Source organism: Ictidomys tridecemlineatus, chromosome 6 (genome assembly GCF_052094955.1).
Source record: "Ictidomys tridecemlineatus isolate mIctTri1 chromosome 6, mIctTri1.hap1, whole genome shotgun sequence".
Taxonomy (NCBI): Eukaryota; Metazoa; Chordata; class Mammalia; order Rodentia; family Sciuridae; genus Ictidomys; species Ictidomys tridecemlineatus.
This window is the reverse complement of record NC_135482.1, coordinates 41211321-41235016: the sequence shown is the minus strand read 5'-3', so window position 1 is coordinate 41235016 and position 23696 is coordinate 41211321. Positions and strand designations below refer to the sequence as shown.

Sequence of the window (23696 nt, the reverse complement as noted above, 5' to 3'; positions counted from 1 at the left end):
TATAGGTTTCTTCTACTATCCAGCCAATTCCTTCACCTGTAATAACAAGAAATTAAGAAGAAACATATCCCATATCTGAGACCCTACATTTCATCTGTCATTATCCCCACTGCTTTTGGGGTACTGGGGATTGAAGTGTTGAATCAGGGTCTCACTAATGCTAAGCAGGGGCCCTACCACTGAGCTTCATCCCAGTCTATCTGTAATTATTTCAATGTATCTATTTAAAAGATAAGTACATACACCTATAAATATAAGCACAATTGCACATCATATCCTCGCCACAAAATCAAAGGTATTTATTAATAGTATTAAATATCCAGTCATTATTCAGTTTTTTTAAAAAATTCATAATTTAATCTAGCTATAAAATAATTAATAAATGGAATAATTTCTTCCTACAAAAATGTTAATATGTCTAACTCTTTTTTTTAAGGTGCATTCTTTAATGTTTATTTATTGGTGCTGGAGATTGAATCTGAGCCTCACTCACGCTAAGTATGTGTTCCTCCACTGAGTTCCGTCCCAACCCCTCATTCTTTATTTTTTTATTTTATTTTTTATTTTATTTTATTTTATTTTATTGGTTGTTCACAACATTACAAAGCTCTTGACATATCATATTTCATACATTAGATTGAAGTGGGTTATGAACTCTCAATCTTACCCCAAATGCATTTTGCAGAATCACGTCGGTCACACATCCACAATTTTACATAATGCCCTATTAGTAATTGTTGTATTCTGATACCTTTCCTATCCCCTACTATCCCCCCTCCCCTTCCCTCACATAATATGTCTAACTCTTTAAAATCAGTTCCTTCTACAACTTGCAAACCCTGATCAGTTTCAAGTTCCTAGTTTTACCTTTTCCAAAATGCCATATAAACAGAAGCCTGAGTTCGTCAGCTTTCCTTTGCAATACCAAAATACCTGATATAAACAATATAAAAGGAGGAAAGACTTATTTGGGCTCAAGGTTTTCGTAGTTTCAGTTCACCATCACTTGGCCTCCTCATTTGGGGGCCTGTGGGAAGGCAGAGCATCACAGCAGGGAATGCCTGGTGGGGAGAAGCTGCTCAGCTCATGGCAGCTGGGAAGCATTAAACAGAGAAATATAGAGGAAGGGCTGGGTCCCCAAGATTCTATTCAAGAACATACCACCAATGACCTATCTTTCACGTAGGGTTCACCTCCTAAAATTTATGTCACCTCCCAATCCTTGTGCCACTAGCTCAGGACCAAGACTTTAACATATGAGCATTTGGAGAACCTATAGAATATCCAAACCAAAAAAAAATGGTTAAATAATATATAACTTAGATATATCAGGTCTATTCTGTATACTTTCCTCTCCTCCATTTATCTGCATAACTATTTTTATACCAAACCCACATTTTATTGGTTACAGCAATGTTATATGGGGACTTAAAAACAGGTGGAGTAAGATCTTCATATGTGCTTTTGTTTTGAAAGATCCCTAAAAATTGGAAGTGGTGGGGTGGGAGAGGAAGGTATTATAAGAAGTTCCATATTAATTTAATAAACAGCCTTTACCAGCCGGGGGATATAGTTTGGAGGTAAAGCACTGCTTAACACAGGCAAGGTGTAAGGCTCGGAGTTCAATACCCAGTACTGGGAAAGAAAAGAAAGGGAAGAAGAAAATAAATAAATAAATAAATAAGAAAAAGAAAAGAGAGCCTGCTGGAATTTTTATTGGGATTGCATCCTACATATTACTTGGGGAGAATTAACAATGTCTTCTAATTCATGAATATGATATGTCTTTCCACTTACGTTGGTTTTTATGTCTGTCGTAAATTTTGTGTAAATTTTTTAGTAATTAGTCTATGTACTGAGATATGTTGTTTATTGCTATTATAAATGATGCATTTGAAGATTTGAATTTTCATTTTTTTTGCCACTATGACACATCACATTACCCTGTTAATTTATAAAATTCTATATTTTTGTATCCATTAAAATAAATTAGATTTAATACAAAAAATCACAAATAATTTTCTAAAGACTATATACTATGATGTTGCCAACTACTTGTTTCAAGTAGCTCATTTTTTTTACATTCCTTAGAATTTTCTATTTAGATAATCATGTTATGAGAAAATAGATTTTTATTTCCTCCTTTCTGCCATCTATGCATTTTATTTATAGGTATTAATAAGTCAATGTTCTTCTTCCATTGAGTTTACATCAAAACATTGTCAGAAAAAACATTGCCAATGAAAGTAAAGCATCTCTTTTAAATGCCAGGTATATTTTAATTCAATTGACACCTAATTCCTTGAATATAATTTAATTATTTTTTTCTTTATTCTCTCATTATGTCTTAAACATTTTATATGACATACATATCTTCACATGTGCCACAAGTAAAACTATGCTAACTAAAATATTTGATAATAGACATTGTCAAGATATTTTACTTGATGATTTTATCATTAGTCTCCTAAAAATAAAACCACACATTCTAGGTCATTTTCATTATTTTTTATATTTGTATTTATTCAAAAAGAATATGTTATCAGGGTAATTTCAGAAAGTATAGAATACACTAGTTGGTATGAAAGACTGAAGAAGAGAGAGTCATTTTTTCCTAAGCTTCACTCTGGTTCCACTGAGGATTTTCACTCTAAGACCATTTGAACTCTTCCCATGTACTTTTAATAGAATAGACCTTGGAAAGAGAGACAAAGACAGTAAAAATGTATACACCTGCAAACCTTAATTGTAATACAGGACAAAATGAAATAACTGCAAATATAAAAATATACCCAGTCTCTAAGAAGGTGGAGAATGAATGGTCAGTTCAAATGAGTAAATGGCTTAGGTGCTTGAATCACCATTCTGAATAGAATTTTGAGTCAAAGAACAAAACGTAGGGCCAGGTGCAGTAGCAGATGCCTATAATCCCAGCAGTTTTGGACACTGAAGGGAGATGGCAAATTCAAAACCAGCCTCAGAAAAAGTGATGCGCTAAGCAACTCAGTGAGACCCTGTCTCTAAATAAAAATACAAAATTGAGAAGGGAATGTGACTCAGTGTTCTAGTGCCCCTTAGTTCAATTCCCCTTGGGAAAAAAAAAAGAACAAAGTTTTGGTCCCAGAACTCCCCCCCAAAATTAATTAAAATGAGAAAGTTTTGAAAAGACAGCTAATATCATTTGAGAGAATAGATAATAATTATACCTATAAAATGCAACCTTTAATAATCTGTTACTTTGAAATGGAAAGATATTACAAAATGTAATAAATATATTACAAAATATATAATATTATTATATAAATATAAATGTTTAAGGTCCCGCAATATAAAGGCGGTAAAAATAAGACTGATTTTGAGTATAAAATACTAGATATATCAGCACTTTTAGAAACCAAGTTAAAAAAGATGTAGCCCTAATATAGTAATTTGAAGATCATATAATTCAACCAAATTAAGATTATCACATATAAAATGAAAATAAATATTTCAACAAGAATTGCAATCTTTTTCTATTCATTCTAAATAGTCAGCATACAGTGTGTAGGAATATAGGTAAGATCAGTAATAGTAAGAATGGAGACCATAGTTATTATTCTTTGTAGAAAACTAAAAAACTTTGTGGAATAAAATATTAGATTATCTAAAACTTATTTTATCATTATGACAAATGAATGGTTGTGCACATACTATTGAATATATACAGTACTAATAAGTGTGTGAGTATAAAGAGGTGACTTAAATAATAAATGAAAAACAGGTCTTACTAATTCAAAATCAGAAATGAGTACTTAAAACCAAAGTGACTGTTACCTTTAATGTAAGACATCTTAAAAATATGAAGAAAGATGAAAAGTTAATGGTCAGTTAGTTCAAAAGAAAAGTGAAACTCTAATTAATCCTTTGAGAATCACTAACAAAAAATATCAGGCTAAGTTTGGATTATTTATGTAGTTCCAAACTCAAAAACTTCAGAAAGAAAGAGAAATGTAGATAGCTTCCCCAATACTTGGCTAACTTTTTCAAATCACAATATTACATGACTAGTTACATAAAGACATTCACTTTAAAGAGATTAAAACCCATGACTATATATTATCAAAGATAGAACCTTGCAAATGACAATTTTATAGCTCAATAAGTGTCTTAACTATCTATATCTGCCTCAGCTTATCTTACTAATAGAAGACTTGGCCAAATATTAGGACCCTTCCTCAAGTTTCAGTCATCTTCAGTTAATACAGGACTATGTTAATAACTGTTGAGACTGGCTGTGGAAGGAAGAATGAATGGTTCTACATTTCCCAGCCACCTTATATCTGCATGAGGCTGTGCCAATAGGCAATGGATTGTTAATGGAAATGTCATACACATCTGACCCCCCTAAATATCCTGTGGCAAACTATAGCTCTTTCAAAGACAGATATAAAGGCGTCAGTGGGAAGATTTGAGAATCTAAAAATCAGAAGGTCACAGGTTGCTTAAACTTCCCACAGAATCTGGCTGCCAACATTGGATTATGTTAGAGTCTGTAAATAAGTCAGGATGGCGCCTGGCAAATGTTAGAGTCTGTAAACAAGTCTAGATGGCGCCTGGCATTTTGCTAGAGGGAGTGGTTTGTGAAGTAACTCCAGGGAGCCACTAAATGTGGAGATTTCTTATTGGTTGAATGCTGTATCGAGTTTATGTTAATTAAGATAAATTGTGTGGAATGTATATATACCGCTCCTGTCCTACAATAAATGGCTCCCACTCCTGCTGTATCAATCTAAGCAAATTCCTCGTCACCCCCCCCCCCCCCCGCCCCGGTTATTTTGCCCAGCCAGCCGGGCTGCGGCAGGATTGGACTGAACTCTTTATGAGAAGAAAATATTATAATTTTGAGGCACAGAGATTTGGGGGTTGCCTATTGCAACACTGGCACATTCTGATAGCATGGAAAAAAGATATAACATTTTAGATAATAATTTATATTACAAGTATAATGCATTATTGACTAGACAAGAGCAAGAAAACAAGTTTTCACATCTTACATCAGTTAAATAATTACTGAATTTTGTATCCAGTGTTTGTGTCACATTGAGAATAAAAAAAAGTTAAAAATAGAGTGAGAAAAAGAACAGCAAAAAGGAGAAAATAGAAGATATGTCTTAAGAGAAATTTCTAAAGAATGTGATAGTTTCTTTAATGGAACAAAAATAATTATATGTCTCCAACAATAAATTGGGCTAAGAATCACAATCATCAATCCAGACAAAAACAATGAAAATAACAAAGATGATGAAAAATTAAAACTTATTAAGCATTGAAAAGCTGCTAAGATGCCACATAAATAATTCATGTTCTGGGCCAAATCTAATATGGAATCCAGATCTAAACATGGCAATACTATTACTCCCTGTGCCTTGAAAGGAATTGACAAATATGGTGAATTTAAGCTGTAGCCTTATAAAATGCATGTAATTAGACTTCAAAGTTGATAACACTACTTGACGCATGAGCTGTGAAATGGAAGGACATTGATCTCTTTAAACATCTCCATCAGATGTCTTGGATAACCAGGTGCTTTATCAATGTGCATTAATAATTTGAAACAAATCTCTGGGTTTTTTTCTTTCTTTCTTTTTTTAACAATAGGTCTCAACAATTGGCTTAAGATATTTCCTAATCAGGTTGTAAAAAATAATATCTTCATCCATGTTTTGTTCCTTTTGTAGAACACAGTGGAGTAGATTCTTAAGGGCCCTGTGATTTTCAGAATCTTAAGTCACTACTGGTTTCTCTTAGAGACACCAGCTGCATTATTCCCCAATGAGAGAGCTAGACTACCCTTGAAGATCTTGAAGATTTGAAGGCAGGCATTGACTTTTCCTCTTCGGCTACGAAAGTTCTAGCGGTATTGTTGGGAGTCCCCCCGCCACTCCAAAGACTAACTTTCCCATCCCCCAAGAAGTGCCATCCAATGGTGAGCCCTGCTGGCTCACATGATCCTTACCCACCAATCAGACTAGCCCTGCTGGCTCACATTATCCTTACCCACCAATCAGAAAGCACCCCATGCCAACTGTCAAACCCTTCAACCATTAAACTGTCATAACTGTCAAACCACCCCCAGCTCTATAAATATGCAGATATGTTCCTCAATAAATGGGCTCAGACAATGAGCCTTGTTCGTTCTTTCATTGGTATCTTCTTGCATTGTAAGGCTATTTAATTGACATTGAATATCAATGCCCTTAGCTGGTTCTTCTGGATAATTTATTGTAGCTTCTATATTAATATTTTCTGCTTCTCTTTGAGCTTCTATATTATGAAGATTTCCTCCCTTAAACCTTCTGCACCAACCCTCTACTAGCTTCAAAATTTTTCTCTGAAGCTTCCATATCTCTCTAAGTCTTGATAGAATTGAGGAAAGGGCCTTGATCTCTAGGTTAGTCTTTGGCTTAAGAGAATACTGTGGCTAGTTTGAGTTTCTCTGCAGACCACTAAAATTTTCTTTATATTATCAAAAAAGCTCTTTTACTTTCTTATTGTTTGTTCATTAAAGTTTTGCTTTTGACTTCCTTTAGTACCTTTTCCTTTACATTCACAGTATGGCCAGCTGTTTGTATAATAGGCCAGTCTCAGCTTTGAACCTATTTTCCTCACTAAGCTTAACCATTCCTAGCTTTTGATTTAAAGTGAGAGAAGTGCTACTCTTCCTTTCACTTGAATACTTGCAGGCTATTGAAAAATTTTTGTCTGTTTTCCCCTATTTCAATACAAAGTTCTTTCACATATTAACATGACTAACTTGCAGGTCTTTTTTTTTCACATTTATGACATTAATCTGAAATTCAAGATATGTCCAGTTAGGTAGGGATTTAACTTTATTTCTCTCCATCTAATGATCCAGCTTTTGTGACATCATCTACTAAGCAACACATGCTATGATGCCTATTAAGTGTTGACAGGTGAGTTGAGGTCTTAGCTGCCTTCTCACTTGTAACCTGTGCCATCACTAGGTTGCTTTCATTGCTATAATTTCACATTTTCCTTTATCACTTCTTATGCTGAAGAGTATATGTTATTTCTCCAATAGAATAAGAATTTATAAGACTCTATAAGATATAGAATAAGACTTTATAAAATCAAACATCATATTGGACTCACTAGCAGTTAGCTCATAGTCAAGCATATGGTAGACAAACAATGAGCACAAATAAATAATGAGTGAATGGAAGGACTAGAATGTAGAAATTGTGTGTATAGTGCTCAAAATAAATTATCTATGTGATTTTTTGAAATTACAACGAACAGATACTTTCAAAATAAGCACAGAAAATATAGAGGAACTATATAGTTAAGAGGGCAGAGAGCTGTGTGTACAGAGAAGAAATTGCTCATACGCATTACCTTACTTCTAAAAGGACAGACCATCTGTCAAATTGATATAAGAATTCAAAATTCTTTCTTTCTTTTTTTTTTTTTTTGTCCTTTCTTTTCTTCGTTTGGTACTAATGATTTGACCTAGGGATGCTTTAATGCTTTGCCACTGAGCTATATCCCTAGTTCTTTTTATTTTTATTTTTGAGACAGAGTCTTGCTATATTGCCCAAGTTGACCTTGAACCTGTGATTCTCCTGCCTCAGCCTTCTGAGTAGCTAAGATTACAGATATGCACTGCTTTACCTGGCCTAATAAATCAAAATTTAAACATAATGTTTCTAATATTCAAACTGGTTCAGCAAGCTTTATTACAACAAGGAATTGGTAACTGTGTTTGAAAATGAATACTAACGATTATTTTTAAAATCTGCTCTTATTTTAGGGATTTAAATTTTATTGCACTAATAAAATTTTCAAGCTCAGTCAAAACATTCACTGTTAATTAGGCATTCACTGTTTAGGGTACAAAATAAGGAAACAATACATAATATTGTAAACACATTGCATTTTTAATAATCACATTTTTACATTTTAAAAATTTAGTAATGTTTGTTAACTTTTTAAATTAATTCAAGGTGGCAACAAAATTGTTACTACTCTTTGAAAAATATTTATAAAATAGCTAGAAATTCTTGAACTATTTTTGTCTGAAGCTATCCAATCTCCATCAATGTTCCAATAATCAAACAACATCAATACTTATATTGAAAGTTTTTGTTCTCCCTACATAATTTGTTTGTCCACTTGTTCTTACTGAGATAATTATTTTAAATTGTACAATCACAAAATATGACAATGTGTTAAAATGTCTGAACTGAATGAAGTGGCTGCATATATTGACCTACTATAGACTTTTGGTTTAATTTATTCTCAATGTTCAATTTTAAAAGAACTGGAGATATATTCAAAGTTATGTTTTCTTGATGTCTATATAACACTGTGGGTTGCTGAAATCTAGAAAAAGGGAATGGAATAGGGAAAAATGAGAGAAAATGAAAGAAATTAAAATACAGAATAGGATATTTATACTTGCTAAATGTCTACTATGGGCTGGCCTAATCCTGCATTGGGCATTTACATAAATATTTTCTCACTTAATATTCACCAAAACACAACACATTATATTATATATTGTTAGAATTTGAACTTATTTCCAAATTCTGAACATGCACTGTTGTCTTTTGCACATTTTGAATGTCATAATTTTTATCTAACATTTTTATTTATAAGTAATTATATAGAGCATACTTTTTAAAGATTATTTATAAAATATGTAATAGCTTTTAAAAAAAGCTAGGTTTTGAGGGAACTAGGAAAAGTACTTGCCCAAATTTTAAGTTTACAGTTGAAAACTTTTCTATAATAACCTCTCTCAAATAGGAAATTATTTTAGTAAGAGAAAGGTATTTCTGAATTTAATTATCTTCATCCTTTGTGCTGGCATCTTTATGGATTAAGAGCAATTTAGAAACAATTTGTAAATTAATTTTGTTGAAAAATGAGGGGATTGCAATTAGAGGAAGCATGCAGGACTTTCCTACCATCTGAAGAAAATTATGTTATATTTATACTCATTATTTGTGTATCCTTAAACTTTGAAAAAGTAGTTTAATATATTATTGTATTAAGGACCTCATTAAGCTGAAAGTGATCAGTCAACTGCAAAGTACACAAGTTAATTATTATGTTTCAGATTTGGACTTTAAATAGTTTTTTTTATTTTAATGCCCTTTTTTCTGAAAATAGTTTTTTTTAAAGGTACACCAGTAAATATCATATTTTATAGCCAAATAAGGTTTTATTATGTCTGTGTTAGAAGGAATCTGTGTTCCTTTGGTATTTCTGCATTTTACTTTTAAAGTAAAAATATATAATTTAGCTTAATTCAGATAAGTTTAAATTTTTCTATATGTAATAAATAATATACCTTTATTTTAAGCCATTGAGTTATTAAATTTTATTATTTATAATCTTGCTGTCTCTACTTTCATAACAGCATTTATTAAATATTATTGTATTTAATAAATATGATTAAATATCATTGTATTTAATAGTATAATTCATTTTGTCAGTATTTACTCTATGCCAAGAAATGTACCAAGAATCTTATATACAATATACAATATTTTCCTTTAATCTGCATAATAGCCCAATTTGGAAGGTAAATATATGTGATGAGAGACTGAGTAGCAAACCAATATGTGACCTAGACATGTTACCTCATTGGCAGAGAGCACACATTGTACCAGTGTCCACAGGGTATGTGATTATAGTTCTATAACAGGTCCTAAAAAGCTAGTGGTTTAGTAGCATTAGTTCACAGTCTCACCCTGAAGATGGAAAAGGGAAATAGCAGCAGGAAGACACACTATCTTGGAAGTTCAATGTGAGCCTTTGAATTCCCTGCTTCAAACAATGGTAAATAAAAGTCTACTGACACAATCTTGACTGTTTTGAATGATGCTTAAGGAAAAATGCTTGAGTGTTAAAAATATAATAGCCATCAGTCAAAACAAAATGGGATTTTCTGTCTTTCTTTTTAGCTTGGTAGTAAAAACAGAGTTTATTTAGATCCAAACTGATCAATGTAGATTTGATTTTGTTTTTCCTTTTTTTTTTTATGATGGTGAAAAAGATAGCTGCCTAAAATATTTTATAAGTCAGGTAAACTTCAAAGTCATAGATGCAATCATCATGAACAATCATAAAGAAAGGTAATACTTATTGAATGATCAATGAAACTGTATAAATCCCCAAATCCCATTGACCTAAAAATCTGCAGTGGGTCAGGTTTTATCTGATAAGGTTGACACTTTGCAGGCTTCATCTTTTAGCCTTGAATATAGCATATGGTAAGCTGTTTATTTTATTTTGAAATTTCTATATTTGGCTGAGATCATAAGAAAATGGAAAAAAACTTTGCAGATGTATGTTTACCCAGTGGGCACCCAAATGAATAAATTTATGGCAGTTTAATATGTGTAGTGATTTGGGCAAGAGTTGAGAAAATTACATGATTAAAGGTCCAAAATCAAGCCCTGAAAGGGGGAAAAATGTAAAAGTAAAAAGGACAATTTAGTTTGGAAAAGGAAATTGAGGAATAATTTAAGAATAGTCTTCAGGTTTAAAGTCTCTTTTAGAAATGATGATAGACCAGTTATTTATTTATTTTTCTTTCAAGAAAAGAGCACAAAGAAATGCAGCCAATTTGTAAAAGGGGAAATATTTTAACTTATATGAGTTACTATTTTCCAGATATTTTTATAATAAAGACCAGGTCCATTAATTTTTTAAACAACATTTATTTTATTTTACAAATAGGTAAAATAACCAAGACAATATATTATAGTGACTTAGAAAATATTTTTTAAATATTTATTCAAATAACTTATTTGAATTATAAGCTCATTACACAACGAGGACAGGTTGATTAAAAAGGGGCTTTGTAGGGATCCAACTTTACACAACTATAGTCATCTAAGTACCAGCTCTCTGCCAGGTGATCCTGCTGTGCCTTCCAAACTCTGTAACAATAGGCAAGTCCATTAAGATTGCCAGCTGAGTATTAGTGCCAGACACTGACACCTGGACTGTCTCTTAACTGACATTTGTCATGTTAACAGTATTTGAAAAAGTTCAGGTGCATTTTTGTTGGCTGTAGGATACTCTAAGCAAATATATCCCTTCTTCTTTCTGTAGGGGAAGGGATTCTTCTGTCTTGGTGCCACATAAGATATACTGCATAAGTCTTTAATAAACTGCATTTTATGTAATCCTGAATTTGTCTTCTGTCTTCTTTGGATTCAGTACCTTCTGCCTTTAGCATCTAGTTCTGATGTTTTTAGTTTTCCTAAAACAGTTTTGTTTTGGTTGGTTATTGTTTGAAGAACTAAATGTGCTTAGGATTCTTTTTAATAATTTTTTTAATTAAAAAAATAAATATTCAGCATCTACTCACTAACCATCCAAAGAAATAAAATGTTGACTCAACTTTTAACATTAAATGTACCTGAAAAATCTTAATTACTCCACAAAGAGACTGTGAGTTAGGTAAGAATAAAGGCATTTGAGAATTTCTCAAGTTCCAGGAGACTAGACAGAAAAATGCAAACTATCAGCTAAAGAATGAGTGATTGCAAACACGTATATTTTTATTCATTAGGCACTCTACATATACAAAGCCACCATATCACAGTTAGGTGCTAACCAATAAATGTGCTTCATTCAGCCATTATACATCATTACATCCTGGCTATTCTTATTTTATGGTTTTAGGCAAATACCTACTAGATACAGCCACATAAATATTGATTCTCTATGGATTTAACACAACTACTATAAACAGATTTTCCAGGATTACATTAGATGTTAATTTTAAAGTGCATATTAGGGATTAGCCTCAATAATATCATCATAGGTTAAGAGTTTTACAAATTCACAAATGTTTAATTAATATGAAACAATCTTAAAAAATAAACTCTAAGAAGCATCTAGTTTTTAATAAATTCTTTGATGAACACTGACAAATTGTTCTTCTGGAATGAATTGTGAAGAATACCCAGGTCCTTTAGAAGAGCAGTGTGGTATGAAATTAGTGTGGGTGCTTTGAGACTGTTCTGAGAAAGTCCTGGAAAAGAGAATACCCCACTATAAGCTATTTGAAACATCTGTTTTACCTCCTCTTCCTTCTATCTCATGTGTCACAATTTGAATTCTACTTTTTAGTCTCTGAATATCTCCAATCATTGATTCTGTGGTCTCTACAATTTTATCTATTTCTTTCTACAATAATGCCAGACTTTCTTCAATAGTTTTGTCTTGTGCTTTCTCCATTTTCAGTAGATTTGGCACATTAATAAAATATTTCAGCTTTTGGGTTAGGGATTTTCATGGTTTCACACAATTGTAGCAATCTTATATTCAGGTAGTTGAGATGACATTCAATTTGTTCTTTTTCTTCAATATTGTTACTCAAAATTGCTATTATTACTGATTCTATCATAGTTTGCAAATGCTTTCTGGTACTCTGAAAATGTTTGCCAGATTTTTCTCTTGTTAGGTGCTATTTTTATCTGTTTTAGATTAATATGTTTTGTTTGTTCTTCAGAAGACAAAGGCTTTGGATGATTTTTATTTCTTTTTCCTGTGTTTCTTGACTATTTCTCTGACAACTCCAGTTCCTCATTTATTGATTTCTCTTTTTGAATTTATTTTCAGATGTTGAAACTTCTTCTTGGAAGCATTTGTATACCCAGCATCTTGATCACTGATTAATTCTTCTTCAGTGTTTCAGGAAGTCATTCTCAGAGTACTTCACACCAAACTGAAAACCAGGAGACCCAGAAGGAGGTGAGAAGAAAGCTGAGAAGACCAGATTTGTTTCTAAGACATAAATATTAATTGTATGCATATGTATATAAAAGTTTATATGTAATAACTGTATACATACATACATATTATATGTATGCATAGAGTATATTTATAGTGAATTATATATTTATAAATTTTAATAATATTGTACAATGGTTTTAAAGACAGATAGGTGCTAGATGAATATGCATCAAACTTGAGCACAAATTCTTTAATTTCTTGATGGTTGAATAGTATCACAAACTTTAGAAAATAAATAGTTCTTCTCTCCCATGCTTCATCCCTTAGAGCAGAAACTTATCAACCCTCAGAAGGTGAGAAGAACATCATAAATCTCATTTTTTATTTAGAATAATACCATATGTTCCTATATATTATTTGAATTGAAAGTTCTTCCATGACTTATACAAGTGCTAGACTGGTATGAGTAATATATATTGAGATGATGGAAGAGATCAAATAACATTGAACTAAAAGATCAGTTTTATAAATTTAGCTTCACATACATAAGATAATTACATTAAAATGAAGGACTTTGTCAGGTATGGTGGACACACACCTGTAATCCCAGCAACTTGGGAATCTGAGGCAGGAAGCTCAAGTTCAAAGCCAGCCTTAGTAACTTAGCAGGTTCTAAGCAATTTAGCAAGACCCTGTATCAAAATTTAAAAAGAAAAAAAATAAAGGAAGAAAAGGACTGGCTATTGCTGAGAGCCATGGCTCATTGGTTAAGCACACCTGAGTTAAATCCCAGGGGGCAAAAACAACAACAACAACAACAAAAAGAACCTCTCCAAATGTGATTTTGCAATACACTGTTCGTATGCAAAATTATTTTATTTAAATGACATTCTATTGTTGTCCCCTTTTCCTTTTCAAACCTAGTTTCCTCCCTTGAAGATGGGAATAATATGTTCCATATATTTTTCTATTTACTTTACAGAGTTATTAGGAAAATTAATATAAGATAGTAAACATCTAGAAAAAGGGTGCATTCTTTTTATTTTATTTCCCATATACACAGCTGTGAGATCAGCTGCTACATTTGCTTGATTGATTCATATTTTAAAATAGTTTGACAAATGGTAGTCATGTTATTCAAATGGAATTAAAAAAATCACCAGAAAGTCTTTGAATAATCCAAACATTGTAATAAATCTTTTCAAGGTGTTTTAGTTGTATTTTACAGAGCCCTACCCTAACATGACAAAAATAGAACTCACTGAAGGAAAAGCTAGACTTTAGCTGGGACAAAGCGAGAACTTCTACAAACACAGATAATGGAGAAGCAGGAACACATCGATTCTCCCCTTGCTGCTTGATCAATCAGCTCCATCACTTCTCCCCAATTATAAATTACCCAGCTTACAATTTAAAGTCCTGATAAGAGTCTACAGAGCTAACTGGAGTTACATGCTTGTACCTTGTTTAGGAACAGATAATAAATGTTAATGATACCCTTTCCAAGGATGCATACAAGAAGAAAGAACTTTTTTCAGAGTGCTGCTACTAGAATAAGCATCAGTAGACCCTGAGTAGCTAAAATAACTACAAAACAAATTGTCTACTGAATAAATTGGTCTAAGAACTTGTTACAGAGTAAATCTACATAAGTTATATTTTATGACAAAAATTCCCAATCCTGGAGATTTTTCAATTGATTTAAGTGATCTATTTATTATTTCTAGCAATTTATAATAAACTAGCATTTATATATATATATATGTGTGTGTGTGTGTGTGTGTGTGTGTATTTAGTTGTAGATGGACACAATACCTTTATTTTGTTTATTTTTTTATGTGATGCTGAGGATAGAATTCAGTGCCTCACATGTGCAAGGCAAGCTCTCTACTGCTGAGTTCCAGCCCTAGACCATAAACTAGCATTTATAATAAACTATAATAGAAATATTTCTAAACTAAATACCAACATAAGAATAGAAGATGGAAAAATAATACACGCTTTTGACTCAATTTCCTTTAGAAAAAAATGTTTGACACTTTTCATAAATTAATGGAACAGTGTTCCCTTATCTCTGAAGGATGCATATGAATCTCCAGTGGCTGACAAATGCATATGTTTTAATTTATCCTTAAAATAATTTAAAATATTCTTTATAATTAAGCTAAATGTACTCTTTTGATACTAATTAATATCTACTTAAATGTGCAAAGCAAAGTTTGCAACTAGAGGAAGAAGGAGAATTTTCAACAAGTAATGCTTTGAGAAGAATATAGAAGGAATACTTAAATTTGCCTAATGAAATCTATCAAAAATTGTCAAATATATAGTGTTCATAGTTTTAGATAGATGATATTAGGGATTATATAGGGTATGTTAAGATTCTCAAAGCAATCATCTAGATAAAATCAGGTCCTTATTCCCCTGGAGTGTTTTATATGAAAAAGTATAGTAGTTAAAGTAATGTTAAATATTATTACAAATGAATCCCCACAACTCTGTACTTCAATAAATAAAATTTTCTCACTCAAATAACAGTTGAATGTGGCTACTTCATATCAGTGCACAACTTCTCAAAATAAGGTAATTTAGGGACCAAGCCTGCTTCTATTCACATTCTCCTTTCTCTTGAATTTTCTGCTTCCTTCTGAAACATGAGGGTGTATAAGGTAAAAAAGCAAAAACAAACAAATACTCAGCTCTACTTAATTGTTTGGTCTGGAAATAACATATACACATCCTCTTACACCCCTTCAGTAAGATATGGTCAGATGACTCCATTCTCACTGTTCCCTGTAATAATAGCTCTATTCTGTGTGAAAGAGATTAGAGAATGAATGATAATTAACTGTTTACTCACAGGTGAAAGTGACAGGATAAATGAGCCAGAGAAACAGAATAAGAATGGCAAAAAAATAGCAGGCCTGAAACATTATAATATATGATAATATAACTAATGACTAGCAAAGTGATTAACGTTATTGATAGCAATTGAAGCTGGATGGAGTGGTGCACGCCTGTAATCCCAGTGTCTTGGGAAGCTGACAGGAGGAACAAGTCAAAGAGTTCAAAGTCAACCTCAGCAACTTAGAAAGGCTCTAAGAAACTTAGTGAGACTCTGTCTCTAAATAAAATATAAAAAATTACTGGAGATGTGACTCAGTGGTTAAGTACCCCTGAGTTCAATCCCTAGTACCTAAAAATTTTTTTAAAAAAGTAATTGACATTTTTGCAGAAGGAAAACAATAAGAAACAGAGTTAGGGAAAATTTAGGACTCAATACCTTAGTATTGTTTGAAGAACTTATTTTGAACATTAATTTACCTTGACAAATTATAGATAATAAAAGTAAGGTGGATTTTATGTTTGAACAGACCCAGATCTCAAAACCTTAATGTGACATAAAAACTAAACATTTCTTAAAGATATGATCAATATATCAATTGCACAAATAAAAGCAGAAAACGTACTGCTATCTCATATTTATTGGTAAATACATATTCAAAATAATAAAGTACTAGCACACATATTAAAATCTTGTTAATGATTTTCTCTATGGATAAAATTAAAGGAGAATTATATATTAAAGAAAAGAGTATATTAAAAGTCAAACTTTATCAGTAAGATGTTATTTCATTTAGAGATCAAAACAAAATGGAAATGTGTTACTATCTTTTTATCTGAAGTAGATAGTACAAGACTATTTGTTTTAAAATAGCATTTTCCAACATTGCTCAGTATAATTTGGGATGGGAAAAGTAGAAAGAACACTATCAGCCAGAAGTGCATTATATGCTTGGATTTAGTATAATTAGATTCTGTTCCAACTCTCTTGGAGGCTTCTGAGACCAAAAGATTAGCTGCTCACATGGTTCTTGGGAAGGCACACAAGACAGAAGCAGTTACTGTCCAAGAGGTAACCAACAAAGCTGGGAGCATTTATCTGGTAATCTCTTTATTCTCCTGCTTGCAAGACCATATGTCAATTAACTCTGCTTTCCTTCTATCTGTATATACATGTACAATACACATTTAAATTAAAGAATGCAAAGAATGTCTGTTATACTAATGGAAATATTTTTTTCCTTATAAATAACCATTTCTTATGTTCCAGTCAAAGGTCATCAGTATACAAAAACCTTTAGTATACTAAAATGAAAAATCTTCCCTTGAGATGATGTTCATTTTTTTTCTTATATTGATAAACAATGTAGCAAAAGCTACTTTTTCTGTAGTGAAACATAACACTTATAATTAAAGTTGCATTGAACACAAACTTATAGATTAATGCATAATTATAATGTGAGCTGTGTAAGCAGATAAGGAAGAACAGTGCCCCCAAAGTGAAAGCCCCATTATTCTCATCTATATAACTGCTACCTTAATTTTTGTGTGTCTTTACACTGTGGATTAGTTTTACCCATTTGTGATATTTATATAAATCAATATCATACTGATTTGTGGATTGGGTCTTTTTTTATATTGAGTTTTTTTCAGTGTGTGTGTGTGTGTGTGTGTATATATATATATATATATATATATTCTGTAATTAGTCTTTCATTAGGAGTAACTGGAAAAGATTTTCTCCTATTCTGTCCCTTGTTTTCTCACTCTATAAATTGTTTCCTTTGATGTCCAGAAGCTTTTTAATTTTATGCAATTCCTTTATTAATTTTTTTCCTTATTCCTTTAGCTATAGTGGTCTTATTTAGGAAGTGTTTACCTGTACCTATATGTTGAATTGTTTCTCTTATTTTTTCTTCTAACACTAGCAAAATGTAGCTCTTTGATTTATTTTTTAGTTCATTTTAATACAGGTGAGAGACAGGGATCTAGTTTCATTGTTCTTCATATTCATATCCAGTTTCCTTAGGATCATTTCTTAATGAGGTTGTCTTTTCTCCAACATTATGGTTTCAGCACGTTGGTCAAGAATAAGATGATGAAGATGGGTGGTTGCATCTCTATGCATTTATTCTATTCCATCAGTTTACTTGTCTGTTTTTATGCTAGTACTCTATTGTTTTAGTTGCCATGGCTCTGTAGTATAATTTGAAATTGGGTATTGTGATGTCTTCAGCATTGCTTCTTTTGTCCAAGATTGTTTTTGCTATTCTAGATCTTTTGTCTTTCCAAATTCATTAGGAATGTTTTTTTTCCAATTTTGTGAAGAATATCATTGGTATTTTGATAGGGATTGCATTGAATCTATAGATAGCTTTTGGTAATATGCCCATTTTATCAAAATTAATTCTGTCTATCTATGAACATGGAAGGCTTTTTCATCCTCCAGTCTCTTCTTCAATTTCTTTCTTCAGACTCCTATAATTTTTATTATAGAGCTCTTTATTTTGTATTTTATTTAAATACAGGGTCTCACTGAGTTGCTTAGTGCCTTGCCATTGCTGAGGCTGGCTTTGAAGTCATCATTCCCCTGTCTCAGCCTCCCAAGCCACTGGAATTACAGTCATGCACCACCATGCTGGAGCTTCCTAGTTATTTTTTTGATACTATGAATGACATTGTTTTCCTGATTTATTCTTTACGGAATTCATTATTGGGATATAGAAAAGCTATTGAGTTTACTTTATGAGTTTGTTTATCATGAGCAAATGAACTAAACACATTTTCAAAAGAAATACAAATGGCAAGCAATTATATGAAAAAAAATTCAGCATCTTTAGTTATCAGGGAAATTTGAAACAAAAATATACTGAAACTCTATTTCACTCTAGTTAAAATGAGAAGCATCAAGAATATAGATAATAGTAAATGCCAGTTAGGATGTGACAGGAAAGGAACTCTCATACATTGTGGGTAGGTATGTAAACTAGTGCAACCTCTAGAGAAATCAGTATGGAGGTTCCTCAAAAAGCTATAGATTTATCTACCGAATGATCCAACTATATCACTCTGATATTTATCCAGGATAATTAAAGTCAGTTATATTTTAGAGATATGTGCACACACATGTTTATTGCAACATAATTCATAATAGCCAACGTATGGATTTAGCCTAGGTGCCCATGAACATATGAATGAATAAAAAAACACAATATGTAAATATATAACAAAAATAAATGTAAATGTAAAATATACACACACATGGAGTTTTATTATTCATAAAAAAAGAATAAAATTATGTCACTTGCTGAAAAATGGATGGAAATGGAGACCATGGTTGTAAGGAAACCATTTCTGACTCATAAAGAAAAGTTCTGTGTTTTCTTTCATATGCAGGAGCTACAAGGAAAAAAGTAAACAAATAAACAAACAGATGGGACTCCATGAAATTAGAAAGGAGACCAGGTCGGGGGAGGGAGGAGAACAGGGTGGAAGAGGTTAATCAAATATTGCTTTGATGTATGCAAAAAGTATACACAATGATATCCATTATTTTGCATAATTAATATGCACCAAGCAAAAAATCAATCTATCATAATCGTAGGTAATATTTTATATGTGACTTCTTTTAGTTATTATACCTGTGAGATCCATCCATTTTGTTTCTGTTTGTTCATCTTCATTCATGTGTAAAATTCTCTTGTAGGAATAGGCTTCAATTTATGCATCTGTTCTCCTATCACAGGTCATTTTGTTTTGTTTTGTTTTTCTATTTTAGGGTTATCAATAATAATGCTGCTACATAAATTCTTGGATTTGTCTCTTGATGTACTTGTAGTTGAAATTCTCTTTCATTATAGATCACATATGTGTTAAATATAAGTTAAAAAATAGCAAAACTTTCAGTCACACCAACAGTGACTAAGAACTATTGGGGCTCACTTTTGCCAAGGTAGGGAAAAAAAAGTTAGCAATCAATGAATTGGGAATCAATACATGTGCGGTAAGTGGATGTTCTAGTATCTCATGGTGATTTTAATTTACATTTACCCAACTACTCTTAATTGGACATGTGAATTTTTTTTGGAGGAAAGTGTGGATTCAAACTTTGTAATAACTTTTCCACTAGCTTTCTCTTACCAAATTTACTTTATAGACGGATAACCTTTGTCTTATATTTTGCAAGTATATTCTACTTTAGTGCCTACAGTTCCATTAGTATAATTGTTTTTGATGAATAGAAATTTTTATTGTTAGTATTACTAAAATTAAAAATATTTTTATATAGTTAGCACCTATTTTGTTTAAGAGCTATTTCATAATTTGAGATAATTATCCAAAAATAATGCAAAAACAGTATTTTTGTGCATGTGTATGTGTGTGTGTCCATGATCCCTCAATACCAGCTTTGTTTTAAATCAAATGTCCACATATAAATACATTTCTGGATACTTTCTCTTTATATTAGTCTAATTATCTACCTTATAGAAGTTCAGCTTTCTTATAGAATAAGTCTTAAGGCCTTTCTTTTTACTCAAAAATGTTTTGCCTATTATTTTTGGTCTTGTATATTTCTACATAAATTTTATTTTAGTTTTAAAACATCCAAGAACTTGACATTTTAATTATCAGTTTACTTAAAGAGTAGATATTTTAAAATACTGTCATTCATACTTAAGTAGTCACTTTGTTTTACCAAAACCAGTGTACCTATAGCACTATCATTAGAAAAGAATTTTTCTACAAACATACATGACATTAATATTAATTTCATGAAATCCATGAATTAAGCAAAACTTCAGGGGATTGGGGTGTTAGTTACCTAATACTTGATTTTCTTCCCCCCCTCTTTTTTGTAAAACAAATTGCCTACATTTCAAAATAGCGCTCTCTCTCTCTCTCTCTCTCTCTCTCTCTCTCTCTATATATATATATATATATATATATATATATATATAACATATGAATGAATAAAAAAACACAATATGTAAATATATAACAAAAATAAATGTAAATGTAAAATATACACACACATGGAGTTTTATTATTCATAAAAATGAATAATAAAACTCATTGGTATGAGTTATACCATACCAATTGGTATTTGTTATGGTTTAGAAGTAAGGTGTCCCCCAAAAGCTCATGTGTGAGACAATGCAAGAAAGTTCAGCGGTGAAATGATTTTGTTATGAGAGTTTCAACCTAATCAGTGAATTAATCCCCTGATTAACTGAGTGGTAACTGTAGTCCAGTAGAGTGTAGCTGGAAGAGGTGGGGCCCTGGGGTATAAATGCAAATATAAATTTTGGTCCTTATTGAACACAGCCTTCTTTTCTTCCTAATTACCATGTCCTAAGCTGCTTTCCTCTGCCAACCTTTCTGACTTGAATTTCTGCTTCACCTCAGACCCTGAGGAATGAAGCCAGGTGTTTGAACTGAGATCTCTGAAACCAGGAGCCCCCAAATAAACTTTTCCTCCTCTAACTGTTCTTGTCAGATCTTTTGGTCACAGCAGTGAAAAAGCTGATGAAACATTATAAAATCTTAATTGTATGTGATAGGATAACAGAGTGTTTCTTTTTCTTTTCCTTATCTTCATGGCAAACATTTTTAGCCAGGAAATGAACTGCTATTTTATAAGCCTGACACTAAATGAAATTCCTATTTGTATTCATCTGGCTGTCCTTGATGAGTAAAAGAGCAGTACAGAACTACTTAGTCATCCACATCACCAGATCAGAGGTGGGTGGCAAATAAAATGTAGATATAAAATACATGATGGCTTGGCTTTCACTCTACACCAAAAAATGAAACAGAAACACGAATAATCAAAACAGCAACAACAAAGCCCCACCAAGAAATAAGACAAAATTCACTATCAAGCTGCCTATAATCTATTCTGAAAACCGTAGGCAACTTGTAAACAATGAGCAGCTTGATTAACAGCTCAACTACAACATGGACTCTTGCTTTCAGAGTTCGTTGTCTGGTGGATTTCAGATTACAATTGTCATTTTTCTCTGCTTATCGTACTTCCCATCATTTTGCAGGGAGTTAGTTCACTGCCTATGATTTTACATCATGTTGTTTAACATTTTGTTATTTCATGTATAATCTCTTCTTATTTAATGTAGTTCATTTCTTCTTCTTCCTTGTCATGTCACTTTATTCCAGATGATGGCCTTCAATAGTCAGTTTACTACATTCTTAGCAAATAAGAAGGGCTACGAAATGCATTTTTTCTTTTGATTTTCTGGTATATTTTTCTGGAGCTCTCTGCAGTTTACAGCCTCTTGGTTTCTACTTGTGGAAGCAGTATGTCACAAAGGAAATCACTGCCAATAAGAAACTAATTATCAGCACTACTATCAGGGCTACCATGGAGGACATGGGAGCTTCCTGTTGGATGGCTTCAGCCTGGATGGTTGCCTTCATCTTAATTAAAGTTTTCACAGACCTCAAAGGCCAGAAGGTAGGCATGAATCCTAAGTTGAAGGGTGATCTCTTGGGAAGAAAGGGCAACAATGAAACTTCCTCTCATATTCCCTGACTTGAAAATGGTAGAAGGGTCCAGTAGAATTGTTTCTTCAAGAATATGACAGCAATTTCAAGAATGCTGCCTGAGAGCTGATAGTTCCTGCATATAAAGTCAGCCCTGAACCCAGGCAGAGGAAGATGGGCAAGGTGAAGTACAGCATGTATATTCCTGTGGATCAGCAAATGCCTTTCCCAGAGAATCTGGGCAAAAGGCTTTTCTTCCTTTGAGGACTCCATTCTTTTAGCCACTGAGGTAATCAGTGCCTGCCACTGCGAACAGAGGGAACTGGGTGGTTCCCGGAGCTGGACTTTGGATTATGACTGTGTTCACACAGTGCAGGGCTGGGGAGAGAAGTGTCAGCAGCTCACTGCTGCTGCTGCCCTCATGAACTCTTCCACATGAATTTTTGAATGAGCATATCAGGATCCAAAACAAAATAGCCCATCAGTAGTTTGATTGCAATTGCATTGCACATACAGAAAAAATAAATGGAAAAGTTAATATCTTTTAATTAATTTTAATAATAAGCATGGCTTCTGTCTCCATATGTATAATTATTTGTCTTGGAAAATGTTACATTTTTCTGAGAACTTTGAATATATTTTGTTAGAAATAGTCTGGCATACAAAGTATTTTCACGCAATGGTATTATTTTGTTTCTGTCTTCCTTTCAACCTTCAAATATTTCATTTTCTTTTTATGCCTTCCTGAGGTGATTAGGCCCTCCAGTACAATAAGATACACCTCTCATAGGAGTCTTTGTTTGTCCTCAATATTAGGAGAATGGTTCCACAATTTCAAAATTTCTTGTGATATTTTCTATGTATTTTGGAAAACACATCTACCAAATTGAAATTCCCATTTATTATTTATTTGCTAAGAATGTTTATCTTTTATTGATGTGAATTATATCAAGTGCTCTTCCATGTATATGAAATAAATGCATAATTTTGATCCTTTATCATTTTAATGTGGTAAATAGCATAAGTAGTTTTCTAATATTGAATAAACCTGTATATTTCCGGAGCTAAGCCAATTTTATCAGAATGTATTACCCACTGGTTAAGTTGCTGGTTTTGAATTTTTAACACTATATTTAACATTTTGTAGCTGTGCTCATGAATGAGATTAAACTATTATTTTTCTTATAATGTCCTTGTATCATTTTGATATAGCATTATTCAGCCTCATAAGTTGATGTCACAATGTGTATTCTTTGGAAGAATATGGATAGTATGGAATTGTTTCCTCTGTACATCTTTGGCAAAATTATCTTGTGAAGACATCTGTGCCTATAGGTTTTTAATTATTAATTCAATGATCTTACTAGTTATATAATTAATCATTATTTTTCTTTTATCCTAAATCAGTTTTAGTAAGTGATAGTTTCCTGGGAATTTACCTATTTATATCAATTTTATAAAGTTCATAAATTCTCATTTTCTATAAAGTTTTCTCAGGGTCTGTGTTAATAACTCATTTATACTATTGTTTATAATGAACACATTTATTATTCTCTGTTAATTGTTTCATTATATTAAAAGAATGCTATATT

At 32.1% G+C, this 23696-nt stretch overlaps 1 pseudogene; it reads right to left on the bottom strand.

Moving 5' to 3' along the window:
* Window positions 1-11907: 11907 nt before the first annotated feature.
* LOC101978303 (centromere protein Q pseudogene) lies at window positions 11908-19290 on the bottom strand (annotated as a pseudogene).
* Between the last annotated feature and the right edge of the window lie 4406 nt (window positions 19291-23696).